Genomic DNA, 5356 nt, shown 5'->3' on the forward strand with positions numbered 1-5356 from the left:
TCTGGGTGTGGGAGCTCTGCTGGGTTTTGTATCCCCCTTTTTTCCTTGTTTTCTGCAGTTCCCCATGTGTGTCAAGAGGCATCTGCCCAATTGTTTGAAGTGCTCCGAGTTCCCTGGATGATGAATTGACATGGCAGGGGTAGGGGGGAAGAAGAGAGAGAGGGTTTGTCAAGATCAGCTGCTGGAGTTAGCATCACATCAGCACAAAGCTGTTGTACATTTTGCCAGCACTGACACAACCTTGTTCTCTTTCCCTGCTGCAGCCTCATGCCCCGGGACGCGTGGTGAAGCACAGAGCGACCGGCGATACCCCCGCTCCTCGGGTCCTGCCCCCGGTGCGGTGCTGGTCGGGAGGTGAGCGGGGAGCTCCGCCGCATCCCTCAGCCCTTGGCAGAGCTGCGGCTCCTGCTGGGGACAGACGCTCCTCGGAGCACCAGGTGGCACTGTCCGACCTCCAACCGCGCCGGGCCGGCACTGTCCGGAGGATGCGAGTGAAGGGGAAGCTGCTCCCAGGTCCCCTCGCTGCTCCCCGGCAGGAGGGAGCCGATCCAGCTCCGCTGCACCCAGCTCAGCTCGGTGGTGGCTTTCCAGGGATGCTGGGGTGTGGAAAGCAATCGCAGCTGGGAAAGAAACCGCGAAGCTGCTGCTGTTCCCGGGTGTTATCCACAGGGTCTCCTCCTGGTTCCTCTCTGCAGGCAAGGCCCCTTTCCCAGTTGGATGAAGGTGGTGGCAGTGCCAAGCGCCCAGGGTTGAGGTTGGAGCTGAGTGTCCCAGCTCCCTGCAGGGCTCAGCTGCCGTGCCAAGACCACAGTGTCTCCATGCTGAGTTTATCCTGGCTGTGCTCTCTCTGGGCTCTGGATGAACAGAGAATAAGAGGCTTCAGGCAAAGCGCTTCTTGCACGCACCAGATTTATCAAATTGACAAAAAATAACCCCAGACCCCAACAAACCCAGGCCTTGTTCCTAGAAAGGCTATTGGAGCATGATGGATGGTAATCAAAGCGTCCGTTTGCTGTGTCCAGAGAAGCCAGCGTAAACCAGCTTGCGTTTTTCAAGCATTGGAAGAGCTGTCAAGTTATGGACGAAATAGTTCAGGACGAAATAACTTATAAAAACACCTTCAGGTAATCAGTTGTATAAATATGGAGGCGGGGTGTATGTGTGTCTGTGTGTATCCATCAGAGGGCTGATAAACCTCTGCGGGGGCTGATGTCACTGTGTGGGCTTCCAGGAGGAGGGGAGGCACTCCCAGACCTTCCTGCTTTACATCTTTGTCCCCAGCAAGCTTGGGACGACCTGCTTATAAGGTCCTGTGGTGACGTGGCCAAGCAGTCAGCTTCTGGGGCCAATTCCTGGCTGTGAGGACGCATTGAGAGCGTTATTCCAGTTTGCTGTAGGACTCGGGAGGTCTCTCTGATGTATTTCTTTGTCTAACTGAGGTTTTCTGAAGACAGAGCAGGAGAGGCCATCGAATGCTCTGGGAGAAGCTGGGAGCAAGTGGAACAGGAACCCCTGGAAAAGGCTGAGGTCAGTATAGAAGAGAAAAACACCACTGGAACACTGACATAGGGCATCTCTCTTGGTGCCATGTGCTACCATAGTGCACTGTGGCCACAGCTGTATTCCTGCCTCCACCAAGCCATTATGGGGCCACAGGCAAGGCACTCGGGCCCATATGCTTAAAATTGCACCGTGACAGGTCCATAAATTGCTATAGAAAAGCTGGTGGCTTCTGCAGGACAAAACCCAGCACGTTTCAGTTGAGGTTAGTTATTAAATGGGCCTGGTTTTAAGGCTCCCCTTTGAGAAGCCTGGCTCTGCGCTCCCTGCCTCAGTTTCCCCTTTCCCATAAGAGGCTGCACACCAACTCCTCCCCTCCAAACCACCTCATGGGGCAGCGCTGTACTTGTAAATGCCTCCCAAGTCGCGGCTGACGAGGGCTCTGGCAATACCAGGCAGTGCAGAGGAAATGGGGAGTTTCCGAGCCGGGCCCTGCGGAGGCAGATCCGTGCTGGTTATCACTCCCGCGGTGCGGGCCGAGGGCAGCTGAACACCAGCGCGCTCCTCCCGAAGGCAGGGACGGCCACGGGAGCGGAAAAAGCGACTTCCTTCACTCCATGCACAGGAAGAGCGTGTCTGGGCGGTGGGGATGGGGCTGCTCACCCTCGCTGCCCACCAGGAGCATGTGCCTGGGGTCCCTCCACAGCATCCCATCTTCTTCCTCCTTGTCTTGTCTCCAGTAGCTGCGGCACGGGGGTGGGAAGCTCCCAAACAGCATTGGAAAAGGGAGAGTGGAGGCGGGTTCTTTGTCTCACACCAGGAATTCACCGTCCTGTTTGCTTGAGCACGGCTCTTCCTCCCCGCTCAGCTCCCGCACACGCTGCTGGATGTGTGCAGGGACATGGAGCAGAGCACCCGGGTTCAGTGGGGAGGCTGCTCTGTGTGAACCCCTCCGCCACGAGGCTCAGGGCATGGGGCTGGTCCCGAGAGCAGCACAGTGGCTCCTTTCAGCCTCTGAGGGGGTGTCTGCAAACAGATGCCAATTCATAAGCATCATTCAGATACCAATTCATAAGCCCTCCTGGAGGAGAGATCAGTGCTGCTGCTTCTTTGCTCTCCACCCTGGTGCTGGCTGCGCTTAGGCTTGTCCCAAAGAGCAACTCAGCTCCAGCTTTTTCCTCTTCCTTCCCTTGTGTTTCTCTTTAATGAACGTACCCTGTTTCCCTGCTTGCTTTCTCCTTTCCTGTTCCTTGGGAAAGACTGATGAGCCTCACTGCCCGGCTGGCACGGCCTGGCTTTGGTTTGAAATTCACTTTATTTATATATTTAGAATAAGCCCTTAGCGTGACTAAACTGTTCTCACTTCGCCCTCTGATTATTCGCTTCCCCTTATTAAACAGCTCTGTGCTGAATTACTTTTTCTCCTTTCCCAACCCTTCTTTTACCCTCCAGCTTTTTCACGTTCTGTGGCTTTTAAGGTTTTTATTCATAATTTTAGGATAAGAAGAGCCAGGTCTCAGCCTCTGTTCCCCACCCACTGCAGAAGGAGCAGTGAGATGGGTTTGGCTGGTGGTTAACTCCATCCCTTTGGGAAACACCAACCTCTCAGAGAGGTAGGAGAGGGGTTGGAGGTCCTGTCCCTGCCCTTCCCCTCGGGTGCAGGGCAGGAGATGCCCCATCCTCACGGGCAGCACTGGGAACCACTGACCTCAGCTCATTCACGGAGGAGCTGCTGGCAGCCGGGCTCCTGCTAATCTGGGAATTGTATGCCAGGAAGCACACACCCAGCGACCTGCCCGGCACAAAGCCTGCAGTGCATGCACCAGCTCCCCCCAGGCGCTCCTCTGCACCGCTCGGGGCTGATCCTGAGTGGTCCACAACACACGAGGTTCCCTCTTGGGACTCCCCAAGGGTCGGGCACTTGCCTTGGCCGCCAGAGGCTGGTGCTCTCACCAGCAGACAGGGCTCCCGGCCTGGCTCGGTGTGGGATGCTCCCACAGCCACCTCGTCCTCCTGCCGGTCTCTGGGGTGCATCACAAAATGGGCTTGTAGCATCTAAACTGTGCTGGTTAACCTGAAACCCTGGCTGAGGGAGATGAACTCCTTGATCTTCTCTGGGGTGTTTACTCTGGACCCTAACAACGGCAAATTAACCAGAGCCATTGTTACGTTCTTGCTAGAGTGGTTTAGCAGATCTGTCCTGGCAATAAACCCTGGGTACCAAAACTCTCTGTCCTTGACACATCCTCAGAAGCCTTGAGCTCCAAATAGACTTCTGTGAAAAGCCATCTGAGATTTCCCAAAGTGCTATATAAAATGTGGGTATTGTTAGCAATCTCCCTCTGCCAGGTCATATGTCAAACACCAGCACTAGGTGTTAGGAGGAAGGGTTTGCCTTGGCTGAGTCATTTTATAGCAGCTCATTTCAGGGTTATGTGCACCTCTGGGAAGCAGCTGGTGTCTGCTAAATCGGGTCTGGCAGAGGCAGCAACTCATTTCCACAGCATCCGAGCATCCCTGGTCCTTGTCCCTGCGCTGCTCCTGCTGCACCGGAGGGAGGTGGAGACACCCACTCTGAGCTGTCCTTGGCGATGCTCAGGGCAGGCAGCTGGAAATGAGCTCTTTGGTGAGTTATTCTGCTCCACCTTTTGAGGGCACGTTGCCTTGACAAGAAGCTGCAGGTCCACGTGATGCTCCCACATCGTGCTCGATGTATTTTAAGGAGGTGGCTTACAAACAGCGGTGAGGTGCTAGAGCAAGCGAGGCTGCTCACGGACCGTGTGGGATGGAAAAGCCTCTGCAAACTGATGGTCCTCCTTTGTGCTGATGGAAGATGAGGATCCAGCACAGAGACGAGTGCTTCAACTGCTGTGGCTCTTCCAGCTGTGGAGATGGATGGGCTGCTGGAACTGCATCATTCTGTGCTTCGTCACAACCTCATCCTGAGCTGCAAGGTCTTACTCTGCTTATTCTGCATCTTCAGTAGCACCATGAAGCCCCAGACATGGGCTCCTTTGTGCAAGATGCTGCACCAGCACACAGTAAAATAGACAGCCGGTGCCTGAAATCATTTCCAGCCCGAGATTCCCCAGTCTCACAAAGCTGCTGTAAAGTCGCATTACAAATGTCAGACACTTGGATGTTACAATGAGAGCAGCCAATGTAGCAGAATATTTTAAATGAAATATTCATCTGGATCCTCAGCCTGCGAAAGGCATTCTGTGGACTCACACTGCTTTATTTTTCATGACAACCCATTTGTATCCCGATGGTGGCTGTGAGGTTCTAGGAGATCGCCTCCAGCTTCAGGCCCCGTTATTTCAGGTGCTCTAAAATCACTGAGCAGCTCAACAACCTGTGCCCCACGTCTGAAACCCTAAGGATGGTAGTTTGAAAACCCAAACGCACGCCCTAACACACAGCACTTCCCCGAGCACAGGCCTTTCCCTGGCATTCAGAGGGGCCTCGGAAGTCATTCTGCTCTGTTGATGGTGTTGCCCTGGCTGAGAAAGACTTTGTCATGTACCCAACAAAAGGCGCTTGCAGCCCTGCACCAGAGCACAGGGAGATGTGCCAAACAAAGACCCTGTTTTCAAGGAAACCCTCTGACTTCTGCATCAAATGGGAGAAACCAAGCTCTGGCTGAGACAGCCGTGGGTAGGAAATTCCCATGCCACGGGCTGAGCAGTTCTCCTGCCTCATCCACAACAGCAGCAAGGGCTGCTTTTACCAGGAGATGTAATTCCTGTCTTACATTCAGGAATGATTCAAATCCCTTTGCAGATATAGGCTACAGCTGCACCTATGTTCTACTTGCACCCATATCACTCCCAGAGGGATTCCTTGGTCTCATGCA

Source organism: Psittacula echo (genome assembly GCF_963264785.1).
Source record: "Psittacula echo genome assembly, chromosome: 22".
In the NCBI taxonomy this organism is placed as follows: domain Eukaryota; kingdom Metazoa; phylum Chordata; class Aves; order Psittaciformes; family Psittacidae; genus Psittacula; species Psittacula echo.